Raw genomic sequence first — 14,325 nt, 5'->3', positions numbered from 1 at the left:
CAGACACCAAACTTGGTACATAAATTGTTCTTATCAAGACGGACAATTTTCTAATTCACAGTCATAAGCTACGACCAACAGGAAGTCAGCTATTTTGATTTGAATATGTATTTTTGGCAAATTCGGCTGTGAATTAATGCATACTCCTCACAGGGGAAGTGCACTATACACACCAAACTTTGTCTACATGTTGAAAAAACATTGAGGAACTTAAATTGCGAATGGATTTTGGATAGCTTGAACGGTTTTGCCGTGGTGATTTTTTGAAATAACAGTAAAAAGGGAAACATTAATTGTCTGGTATTTTTAAATTGCAGCTTCCAAACATTTCAAAACCATTTTTCATTTAGAGAACATGCGATTCTGAGGAAATATGCATAGTTTCACGACTTTACAACACTGTAAGATTAAAATAAAATCATAAAACTGTCAGACATCTGATCTCACTCTCTGGCATTCTCTCTGTGTGAGGGAAGGGAGGGGGGGGGGTGCTTGAGGACCTGCCTGACAGAGAGAGAGAGAGATAGGGAGAGAGAGAGAGAGAGTTAACATCTCTTTAATCACCAGAAAAAAAAACTGTAATTGTGTGTTGTTGATTTTTTTCATCATTACAGCTTAAGAAATCTCTCTATCATTTTCTATCATTTTTAGGGACGAAAAAACCTAGTACAATTTGTAGGGCTCAGACAAAATTATTTTATATAATTAGGTTAAGAATTATGTAAATTGCAAAATAAAAAAAGATTTTAAAAATACATACACGATGACTTGTATATATTTTTTTATTCTGATAATAATTGTAAACTTATTTGATACTGACCTATGACAGCCATTCTGTGACATGACATGACATGACCTGAATTTACACAATCTTGCTGATTTAACAGTAAAACAGTTCAGCTCACAGATAAAGACTAAGCTGTAATGCAGGCAAACATATTTTACAAATGCTTATAGATCAATAAAATTGTTAAAAATGCTTTTTCACAAAGTACATAATAATAAGGCACGTTGATATTCTGATGACATTTTTTTCCAAGTACATTTTACCAATTTCAAATCACATCAATCTTAATAAATACTATAGATCTGGTATTTCATGATTTATGAATGATATATATAATTGTCCTCGATGGCTGGAAGTGAAATACTCATATTCAGGAGTGCTGAATTTTTAAGCATGTCTTCTTGTCATGCATTGGTCATTGAGCTCATTGTAGCGATGCTTCACGTGTTGAAATAGATTTGTTATAGATTATACAGGTTCACTGTTTGCAGAGTGTATACAGTATGTGTATGTGGTGCAGACGCAGTAGCGAGAGCATGTTATTGTTACGCAAAAACACATTAAAATAATGTGCGAGCATGAATCTCTCCGCTTGCATGCACATTTCCTTTACTTTGACAAAAAACGCGTCCTCTGATACATGCTTCTTTTGCTCGGAGAGCGTGCGCGCACTTAAAACTCGTTTCCTCTGCTCAAACTGTGTCCTGTGCACTCACAACTCTCTCTAATCTCATGCGCTAGATATTCATTCTTTTCACACCTTTCTACTTCTAACCTTTTCTGTTCACATCTTTTACCATGTGCAGTGTGAATGCTCTGATCCATTAACATGGGCTCTGAAAAAAAATATGCATTACAGATAGAGCTTGTGAACCTGGCCTTGCATAGGCATATGCACAGTCTGTCCTGTTCTCCTGCTCCATTTAGGAACGCTTCATTCGGACTGGTTCAGATAGCAACACCAAACGTGCAGTGTGTAATACCTATCATGGCCACCACCAGATGGAGCTATAGGATTACTTTTAAATAATTGTTTTAGAAACGTCTATAAAGCATTTAAATCATTTATAAAAATCTTTCAAAGTAAAACAATATGTATTTTAAAAAGCTAATGAATTTTACTGGTAATATAGTTTTATATAATAATTTCAGAAATGTTTATATATCAATAAAAGTATTTTTAAAAATGGTTATAGATCATGAAAAGTGCGAATAAGCTCTCTTTGGTTTACATTAGTTAATGCATTAACTAACATGAACTAACAATGAACAATCTATTTTTCAGATAATTTATTAATCTTTTTTATGTTAGTTATTCCTATCATTAAAAATATTATTATTTATGTTTTTTCACAGTACATAAACTAATTTAAAAATAAAAATGTAATAAAAAAAATATTATTAATAATGTATTAAAATATTTTAACTAAGCTTTAATTAACATTTATATAAACACTTATATTGAAAGAGACTGAAATTGAAGTAATTTTTACTTTTAAAAACCACTTGTAAGACACAGTTAACAAATGCAGTGAGCAGATGAAAGGACAGAACAACAAAGATATATAGTGCCCCCTATTGGCAACAGGAAGTGTCATATTTTACACTGCGACAAACTACTCCTAGAAATTTTTTGACATTAATGTCTTTTTCGTGGTCAGTCTATCTTGAGTTTTTGTTAAAGGTCGTGTCCATGGCGCCATGACAAAATTGATGTCTCGCCATAGGAAGAGAAGTTGTTGTAACTCAGGCATAAAATATTCGATCTTCCCCAAACTTCAAATGTTTTAATAAGAGTCTTGGCCTGAACACATCTGAAGGAAAATATTCCAATATAATGATAGCGCCACCTGCTGGCAAAAAGAAGATTGGCACATATAAATGACTTTGACATATTCCACTTATATTTACGACTTTAAATGCATATTTCTCGCCGTTCGCTTTTTTTACTAAAGCCGCTTGCTGGCGGTGAGCCCGGGTGCGAGGGCCCGATCATCGCTGCTTGCAGCTTTAATTGTTTTTGTTGTTGCTAATGGTGGTGTTTTTTCCTTTCATTACAGGTTAAGAAATCTCTTAGGCCTTATCCTTTTCTGACAGTTTTAGGGATTTAAAAACATCCTAAGAATCCTTATTTGTGCTGCAAATAATAATTTCAAACTCATTTGATACTGACCTATGACAACCTGTGAAGTGACATGACATTTATTAATCTCATGGATGTAACAGTAAAACTCTTCAACTGACAGATAAAGCTGCAATGCAAGCAAAACTATTTCACAAATGCTTATAGGTCATTAAAATCATTACAAAACACTAATAAATTATTTAAGGATTTGGTAACACTGTAAAATAATGTCTAATTTGTTAACATTAGTAAATGCATTGGTAACACTTTATAATAACTGCACTCATTAGCTAAGCATTAGTAAATAGATCATGATTATAAAGCCTTTACCCTTAATAATAGTCATTATTAAGCAGTAATACATCTATAAATAAATATAAAAATAAAGTGTTACTAAAGTTATATATATATTGTTCTGTGTATGTGATTTCAAAGTCTAGATTGGTCGGATTAACCCTTTAACTGCCGCATCCCTTAAAACTTGATTGTCAGAGGGTTACTGTAAATGCTTATGCCCGCTGGGCACAGTTTTCCCGATGCCACCGGGGTGGCGTTGCACTGATGGCTTGAGCCCGACATCGCTGCTTGCAGCTATATTTAGGGCTCAAGCCCAAAGGGCGAGAGGCCTATTGTTTTCCTTAGGATTATTTTTTATTATTATTATTATTATTATTTTTTTTTTTTTTTTTTTCCAACGTCTCGGGGGCTTTTGGGGCCCTTAACGTGCTTAAAAAGTCTTGAAAATTGGCACACAGATTGGAACCTGCGGCCATTAGGGCCGGGCAGAGACTGATACACGGGCGTGGCACAGGGGCTCTACAGCGCCCCCTGGAATATGGAGGGCCATATATCATACATTCTTGCTCGTAGACGTATGAAACTCGGTACACATATAAATCTCATCAATCCAAACAACTTTTGTATTGCATATCATAGGCTCCGCCCAACAGGAAGTTGGCTATTTAGGGTTTAGTATTCAAATTTTTGGTCAAAGTTGTGGGGGCTTTTGGGGTCCTTAACATACTCAAAAACTCTTGAAAATTTGCGCACACTTTGGAATCTGTGGCCTTTAGGAGCCTGCAGAGGCTGGGACCCGGGCGTGGCACAGGGGCTCTACGGCGCCCCCTGGAACACAGTCAAAAATTTTGATGTATAGCTCACACATACTTGCACATATTCATATGAAACTCAGTACACATATAGATCTCATCGTGCCGAACAACTTTCGTATTGCATGTCATAGGCTCCACCCAACAGGAAGTCAGCTATTTAGAGTTATGTAAAAAGCGCATGCTCTGGAATTTGAAATACTTGTCATAGGATTTTTTCTCGATTGCCGCCAAACTCGGTCAACATGATCTCAAGACACTGGGGATGAAAAATTGCCAGGGGATTTTTGATATCTCGAAAGGTTTGCTCGTGGCGAGGCGTTGAAATTATGGCGAGAAATGAGAAACAGGAAGTGTCTAATACCGTCCACATACATTTCCTGATTTTAATCAAACTTCATCAGATTATTCGTTGTATGATGTCGATCGCATATATGTGACTATTAGGAGTCAAAGTTATAGCGCCACCAACTGGCAGAAGGAAGTGTGTCATTTTCAAAATGATTTGAATTCAGCATCTTATTATTACTCGATTTGCTTCAAACTTCATCAGAATAATGTTAAAACACAGCCGATATAAATCTGCAAGGGGGATATTGATATCTAAAAAATTGTTGGCGTGGCAACATGTCAAACTGGAATACTTCTCAGGTGATTTTGAGGCAAATAACATACTTAGAATTTCACAAAACTTTGAACACACATCAGTATTTCTGATAGGAACTTAAATTGTGAATGGATTTTGGATAGCTTGAATGGTTTTGCCATGGTGATTTTTTGAAATGACCTTACAAAGGGAATCATTATTGTATTTTTAAATTGCAGCTTCCAAACACGTCAAAGAATTTTTTCATACAGATGAAAAAGTCATTCTGAGGAAATATGCATAGTTTCACGACTTTACAACACTGTATGGATAACAGAAAATTAAAAAACTGTCAGACATCTCATCTCACGCTGTCCCTCTGTTTGAGTGTGTGTGCTTCAGACTTCCATTGTCTGAGAGATATAGCGCCCCTACAGGTTCAATGCCCGGACTTTTACTTTCACTTTTAAATCGGTTAAAAATACAAATAAATACTTAGATTTAATTCACACTGACAAGCTAAACCAACATATCTGATTATTACCGGTTCAGGGCTCATGGATAAATTATTTCTGGCCAGAGATACGTGAGAAATAGGAGAGATGAATCACCGCTGTGACCACGAGCGTCTGGAGTAAAGAGCTCAGAGAAAACGAATTTATTCCTGTTTTAAAGCTTTTAAAAATAAATTATTACAGCGATATCACACAATCAACCAATTAGAACACACCAAGAGCTAAATTCAGATGTTTTTGAACTGTTTGTGTGAAAATGAAATATTTGTGGCTGCCTATCTGAAATCACCGCTCCGATCAGCGCGTACAGTGTCGAGCTCAAAACAAACGAATTTATTCTTGTTTAAGAGCTTTTTTAAATAAAATATTACCACAAATGCACACAATAAACCCATTGTAACACTACAAGAGCTAAATGCAGGTGTTTGTGACCTGTTTAAGTGTGCAAGACTATTTGAAAGCGCAACTGGCAGAATAACATATCTCTTGAGCTGCAGGTTTCTGTCTTTCGTCGTACGAACGAACACATAACGGACAAGATTATTTCAAAATACATAATAGCTTGGCGAATATAAACGAAAACAGCCACGTGAACATAAACTGGATCTACTGGATTTGAATATTAAAGTGACCACATTTACCACTTGCTTCTGTCTTCAATTTTAATCTATATAAAAAAGGAAACTCATTCGACTTGGCTGCTTTTTTAATGTGTGCGTATTTATTTATTTACCTTTTTATACATTTTGTATAATTTCATAGTTTGTGTATTACAATTATAAAAACAAAAATAAATTTAGCCACTCACATAGAAATAGCTTAGGCCTTAACCTTTTTCTGACAGTTTTAGGGATTTTTAAAAATCCTAAAAAAAACTTATTTGTGCTGCAAATAATAATTTCAAACTCATTTGATACTGACCTATGACATCCTGTGACATTATATTTATTTGAATTTACATAATCTCATGGATGTAACAGTAAATCTGTTCTGCTCACAGATCAATACTAAGCTGTAATGCAAGCAGAACTTTCACAAATGCTTATGAGTCATTTAAGGATTTGATAACACTGTAAAATAATGTCTAATTTGTTAACATTAGCAAATGCATTGATAACACTTTATAATAACTGCACTCATTAGTAAATAGTCAGTTCATGCTTTATAAAGCCTTGTCCCAATATTAATAGTCAGTAGTAAGCAGTTTATAAATACAGCTATAAATAGCTTGTCCTTGGTTTATAAGCACATTTATTAAAAAGGAGAGTAAAGGGTCAGTTATCTTCCTATGAAAAATAAAAGATAAAAATAAACAAACAACAACAACACAGATTGATACAGAACTCAGAAATTTTATTGTGGATTTATGATAAAATCAGCCTGTAAATGAATTCATACTCCTCCTCATACTACTCCATACTCCTTTTTCAACATGATGCCAATATACTGAGATGTTAAATTGTGAATGGGTTTAGGATAGCTTAAATGGTGTTGCCATAGAGATTTATTAAAGTAACATAAAAAATACAATAGTTATTTTACTATATCTTTAAAATGTTTCATGCTAACTCTTCATAATTTTTTATATAAGTAGAAGTCCTCATTTGAAGGAAGCACAGTAAGTTTCATAGCTTTATCATTTTCAAGAGCCAGCATAAAATTAAAACTATCATAACTTATAAATCAAGCTTGCAATTCTTAGTACCTATAATGGCCACCATTAGTATAGGATTACTTTTAAATAATTATTGGAGAAACGAGTATGATTTAAATAATTTATAGAAATCTTTCAAATAAAATAATATGTATTTTAGGAATTTTACTGATAAAATGACCCTCACTTAATTAGAATAACAAGCTGAAGTATTGTGAACTGTATATTAAGAATAATTCTTAATAGGCTTTATGGACAGATACGTTTTAAGTGACTCTTGAAGGTTCAGCACCACATCCTCTTTTACCACTGTTTAAAGAATTAATCTTACAGAACAGGTGTGAATGAATTTTGGATAGCTTGAATGGTTTTGTCGTGGTGATTTTTTTAAATAATAGTAAAAAAGGAACCAGTAAAAAAAAGTGCAGCTTCTAAACACTTCAAAAAAAAACGTACACATAGAAGACAAGTCATTCTGAGGAAATATGCATAGTTTCATGACTATACAACATTATATGGATGACAGAAAATTAAAAAACATACATCTGATGTCACTCTGTCCCTCTGTCACTGTGTGTGTGTGTGTGTGTTTTAAGTGAATTAGGTGTGAAACTATCAGGGAGCATTTAGTCTCCAGCGCCAACATTTTATAGAACTGCCACTTTCCTGGAGTCTCAGAATTACAATGTGTCAGGTTCTGAGAGATCTAAGATTCCAAAAAAATATTTAATTAGAATACCATGAAGTATTGTGAAATACTATATATTAAGACTTTATATATAGGCTTAATGAACAGATTAGACTGACTCGTGAAGGAACAGCACCACCTCCTCTTGTTTGATGGTTTGAGGAATATATCTTCCAGAATCCGGGATTAAGATTTAGGAGCTCATTTCTATTCCACCTCCTTTCCTGAGAGTCTGTCTTGCAGAATTGACTAAAAATTAATCTTCACATTAATTCCTAATTCTTTTGCAATTCTTTTGTCAGTTCTTCTTGACCTGTTTTTCTCTTCCAGCTTTCCTGGACTATTGTATAGCACTCATAAATGATTAAATAAAAAATAATGGTAGTTATTAAGATTGATATGGTTTGGAATTGGTAAAATGTGCTTGGAAAAAAATCACAATAAAACAATGTTTTAATGTTTAAGTTTGGAATATTAACTGACATGAATGAATGCTATATAAATATTGTTCATGTTAACATAATGTTTATAAATGAAATCTTATTGTAAAGTGTTACTAAAGTTATATATATATATATATATTGTTCTGTGAATGTGATTTTAAAGTCTAGATGATTCGGATTAACCCTTTAACTGCCATATCAAGTTCAAGTTCAAGTTCAAGTTCAATTTATTTGTATAGCGCATTTACAACAGCCTCCTGGCTGACCAAAGTGCTTTAACATAAGAGCAAGAATATTACACATACATAAAAATAGACCAGACAAAAAATTTAAAACCACCCATTTCAAAATGTAGCATAACACAGTAGTCAGTACACTAAGGAAAATAAAAAAGTTTTTAGCAAAGATTTAAAAATAGACAAGGAAGGGGCCAGTCTGATCTCTAAAGGCAGGGTATTCCAGAGTCGTGGCCCAGCCACTGCAAATGCACGCTCCCCTCTATCCTTTAAAACCTCACTGCCAGAGGGATATTGTGAATGCATGTGCCCGCTGGGCACAGTTTACCTGATGCCACCGGGGTGGTGATGGCATTGGTGGCTTGAGCCCGCCATCGCTGCTTGCAGCTATATTTAGGGCTCAAGCCTGGAGGGCGAGAGCCCTATTGTTTTCCTTAGGATTATTTGTTATTATTATTATTATTTTTTTTTTTCTTCAAGGTTTCGGGGGCTTTTGGGGCCCTTAACATGCTCAAAAACTCTTGAAAATTGGCACACACCTTGGAACCTGCGGCCATTAGGGCCGGGCAGAGTCTGATACACGGGCGTGGCACAGGGGCTCTACAGCGCCCCCTGTAGTACCGAGGGCCATATATCATGCATACTTGCACGTATACATATGAAACTTGGTACATATATATAACTCATCAAACCAAACAACTTTCACACTGCATGTCATAAGCTCCGCCCAACAGGAAGTTGGCTATTTAGGGTTTTATGAAAAACACATGCTCTGGAATTTGATATACTCCTCTGAGGAACTCCACCCGTTCACCACCAAACTCGGTGAACACGATCTCAAGACATTGGGGATGCTAAATTGCGAAGAGATTTATGATATCTCGAACGGTTTGCCCGTGGCGAGGCGTTGAAATTATGGCGAGAAAGGAGAAACAGGAAATGTATAATAACATCCACATACATTTCCTGAATTTGATCAAACTTAATTGGTTTGTTCATTGTATGATACCGATCATATATATGTGACTATTAGGAGTCAAAGTTATAGCGCCACCAACTGGCAGCAGGAAGTGAATCATTTTCAAAACGCTTTGAATTCAGCATCTTATTTTTACTTGATTTGCTTCAAACTTCATCAGAATAATGACAAAACACGGCCGAAGAAAATCTGTTGTGGGGATATTTATATCTAATATAGTGTTGCCATGGCAACGTGTCAAACTTGAATGTTCTGTTCTGGTGATTTTTAGGCAGATAACTAGCTCAGATTTACATGAAACTCGAAACAGATATCAGTATTAAAGATAGCTAGACCATGGCAAAAGCTTTTAAAAGGGCGTGAAGGAGGCACTCTATAGCGCCACCTTTTGTCAAAAGTGGGGGGATTAGTTTTAGCTACAGACACCAAACTTGGTACATAAATTGTTCTTATCAAGACGGACAACTTTCTAATTCACAGTCATCAGCTACGACCAACAGGAAGTCGGCTATTTTGATTTGAATATTTAAATTGAGCTCTGATTTAATGCATACTCCTCACAGGAAATGTTCACTATACTCACCAAACTTTGTCTACATGTTGAAAAAACATTGAGGAACTTAAATTGCGAACGGATTTTGGTTAGCTTGAACGGTTTTGTCGTGGTGATTTTTTGAAATGACAGTAAAAAGGGTATCATTAATTGTCTTGTATTTTTAAATTGCACCTTCCAAACACTTAAACAAAATTCATACAGAGATCAAATCATTCTGAGGACATATGCATAGTTTCATGACTTTACAACACTGTATGATTAAAAGAAAATTAAAAAACTGTCAGACATCTCAACTCACTCTGTCCCTCTGTTTGAGGAATGTATGTGTGCTGACCAAGTGTGTGTGTGTGTGTGTGTGTGTGTCTGTGAGTGGGGGATGGGCATGAGCTGAGTGGCAGACACAATGAGAGACAGAAAGAGAGAGAGAGAGAGACTTAATCATCTCTTTAATCACCAGAAAAAAAAAATTATTTTAAATTGTTATTTTTTGTTGCTGTTGCTAACATTGCTGTTTTCATTACAGCTTAAGAAATCTCTTAGGCCTTATCCTTTTCTGACAGTTTCAGGAATTAAAAACAAAATTCTAAAAATACTTATTTGTGCTGCAAATAATAATTTCAAACTCATTTGATACTGACCTATTCCATCCTGTGACATGACATTTATCTTAATTTACATAATCTCATGGATGTAACAGTAAAACTGTTCAGCTCACAGATGAAGACTAAGCTGTAATGCAAGCAGAACTTTCACAAATGCTTGTAAGTCATTAAAGGATTTTATAACACTGTAAAATAATGTCTAATTTGTTAACATTAGTAAATGCATTGGTAACACTTTATAATTACTGCACTCATTAGTAAATAGTCAGTTCATGCTTTATAAAGTCTTGTCCCAACTTAAATAGTCATTAATAAGCAGCTTATAAATACAACTATAAATAGCTTGATCTTGGTTTATAAGCACATTTATTAAAAAGGAGAGTAAAGAGTCAGTTATCTTCCTATGAAAAATAAAAAAATAAAAATAAACAAACAACAACACAGATTGATTCAGATCTCAGAAATTTTATTGTGGATTTATGATCAAATCAGCCTGTAAATGAATCATACTCCTTCAAGAAGACACAAGTAGTTCACACCAAACTTTTTCAACATGATGCCAATATACTGAAGATGTTAAATTGCGAATGGGTTTAAGATACCTTAAATGGCGTGGCCATACCGATTTATTAAAGTAACATAAAAAAATACAATAGTTATTTTACTATATCTTTAACATTCTTCATTCCAACTCTTCATCATTTTTTATATACGTAGAAGTCATCATTTGAAGGAATCACAGTAAGTTTCATAGCTTTATCATGTCCAGGAGCCACCATAAAATTAAAACTATCATAACATATAAATCAAGCTTGCAATTCTTAGTACCAATAATGGCCACCAGATGGAGCTATAGGATTACTTTTAAATAATTATTGTAGAAACGAATATGATCTAAATCATTTATAGAAATCTTTCAAAGAAAAATATGTATTTTACTGATAAAATGACCCTCACTTAATTAGAATAATATGCTGAAGTATTGTGAAATACTGTGTATTAAGAATAATTCTTTATAGGCTTTATGGACAGATAAGTTTGGAGTGACTCTTGAAGGATCAGCACCACATCCTCTTTTACCACTGTTTAAAGAATGTATCTTACAGTACAGGTGCGAATTAATTTTGGATAGCTTGAATGGTTTTGTCATGGTGATTTTTTGAAATAACAGTAAAAAAGGAACCAGTAAATGTCTTTTATTTTTTTAAGTGCAGCTTCTAAACATTTCAACAAAATGTACACAGTCATGCTGACAAGTCATGCTGAGGAAATATGCATAGTTTCATGACTACACAACACTATATGGATGAGAGAAAATAAAAAAAACTACCATACATCTGATGTCACTCTGTCCCTCTGTCACTGTGGGTAATGTGTGTGTGTGTGTGTGTGTTTGTGTGTTAAGTGTGTGTGTGTTAAGTGTGTGTGCTGAGTTTGTGTGAATGTGTGAGAGAGGAGATGGGCTTGGTGTCAGAGAGAGAGAGAGAGAGAGAGAGAGAGAGGGAGGGAGACTTAATCATCTCTTTAATCACCAGCAGAGAAAAAATAAGCAATTTTGTGTTGTTGTTGTTGTTTTTTCATCATTACAGCTTAAGAAATATCTTAGGCCTCAACATCAACTGTTGCTGCATCATGTAGCCTTCTCCCAAAATTAATAGTCATTAGTAAGCATTTTATAAATACAGCTATAATTAAATTGTTCATGGTTTATATGCACATTTATTTTGAGGAGATTAAATGCTGTAATCTTCCTAAAAAAATAAAATTAAATAAACAAACACAGAACTCAGAAACACTTATTTCTAGATGCAATAAAAGAAAACTGTACACTATATATATATATATATATATATATATATATATATATATATATATATATATATATATATATATATATAAAAATATACACAATTGCATAAGTTTATATTTAATTTTTTTTATCAAGTCAAAAATAACAGCAAATAACAATGTCAATAAAAAAACGCAATAATATTAGAATAGCACAACATATTGTGGAATACTATATTAAGACTTTATATATAGGCTTTATGAACAGATGAAGTACTAGCATCACCTCCTCTTGTACGACGGCTTGAGGAATATATCTTCCAGATAGTACCGCCGCTCCCTATATGCAGAATACGCAGTCTTCGTAGGGCACCAACTCCCAGAGGTGGCACCATCCCAGTAGCTCAAAAAAAAATAAAACATGCGCCATTCTCCCATCCGCGCTCGCGACCGCTCGGACATTTGCGGATGAATGTTCGTGATTGATGGATGGACATCTATGCCCGGGTAAAAGACATCAGCAATCCGGCACAGAGAAAAGAAAAATAAAGTTAAAAAAAAAAAAAAAAAAAACAGGCATAAAGTTGGCTTGACATTGGACATTCGAGAGTCTCAAATTTAGGGACCGTCTCTAAAGTTACATGTGATATTGTTATACACTTTTCTAACGTCAGTAGCATTTGAAGAGAATGACTTACAGTCATAAAACAACTGTAATTGTCCATCTAGGTGACAGCTATAATGCATAATTAAATTGAATGTTTGATATTTATTAAAACAAACTGTAAGTCATATGTAAATTATGCTACTTTTTCACATGGGCTCAAACGCAAATTTGAAGCTCAATAGCATTTGAGGAAAAAGACTTGCAGTCATAAAACAATTGTAATGTGTTCATTTAGGTGTCAGCTACGATGCACACCTTATACATTTTTTATATATATTAAAATAAAGTGTTACTAAAGTTATATATATTGTTCTGTGTATGTGATTTCAAAGTCTAGATGGGTCGGATTAACCCTTTAACTGCCATATCCCTTAAAATTTGATTGCCAGAGGGTTACTGTAAATGTTTATGCCCGCTGGGCACAGTTTTCCCGATGCCACCGGGGTGGCGTTGCACTGATGGCTTGAGCCCGCCATCGCTGCTTGCAGCTATATTTTATTATTATTATTATTTTTTTCCAACGTTACGGGGGCTTTTGGGGTCCTTAACATGCTCGAAAACTCTTGAAATTTGGCACACACCTTGGAACCTGCGGCCATTAGGGCTGGGCAGAGACAGATTTACGGGCGTGGCACAGGGGCTCTACAGCGCCCCCTGGAATACTGAGGGCCATATATCATACATACTTGCACGTAGACACACGAAACTCGGTACACATGTAGATCTCATCAAACCAAACAACTTTCGTACTGCATGTCATAGGCTCCGCCCAACAGGAAGTTGGTTATTTAGGGTTTAGTATTCATATTTTTCGTCAAAGTTGTGGGGGCTTTTGGGGTCCTTAACATACTCAAAAACTCTTGAAAATTTGCGCACACTTTGGAATCTGTGGCCTTTAGGAGCCTGCAGAGGCTGGGACCCGGGCGTGGCACAAGGGCTCTACTGCGCCCCCTGGATCACAGTCAGAAATGTTGATGTATAGCTCACACATACTCACACATATGCATATGAAACTCAGTACACATATAGATCTCATCGTGCCGAACAACTTTCGTATTGCATGTCATAGGCTCCGCCCAACAGGAAGTCAGCTATTTAGAGTTATGTAAAAAGCGCATGCTCTGGAATTTGAAATACTTGTCATAGGTTTTTTTGCAGATTGCCACCAAATTCGGTCAACATGATCTCAAGACATTGGGGATGAAAAATTGCCAGGGGATTTTTGATATCTCTAACGGTTTGCTCGTGGCGAGGTGTTGAAATTATGGCGAGAAATGAGAAACAGGAAGTGTCTAATACCATCCACATACATTTCCTGATTTTAATCAAACTTCATCAGATTATTCTTTGTATGATGTCGATCGCATATATGTGACTATTAGGAGTCAAAGTTATAGCGCCACCAACTGGCAGCAGGAAGTGTGTCATTTTCAAAATGCTTTGAATTCAGCATCTTATTATTACTCAATTTGCTTCAAACTTCATCAGAATAATGTTAAAACACAGCCTATATAAATCTGCTGGGGGGATATTGATATCTAAAAATATTGTTGCCGTGGCAACATGTTAAACTGGAATACTTCTCAGGTG

Source organism: Carassius gibelio, chromosome A16 (assembly GCF_023724105.1).
Source record: "Carassius gibelio isolate Cgi1373 ecotype wild population from Czech Republic chromosome A16, carGib1.2-hapl.c, whole genome shotgun sequence".
NCBI classification, from domain to species: domain Eukaryota; kingdom Metazoa; phylum Chordata; class Actinopteri; order Cypriniformes; family Cyprinidae; genus Carassius; species Carassius gibelio.
The sequence above is the reverse complement of the archived record's forward strand: the minus strand, read 5'-3'. Positions refer to the sequence as shown.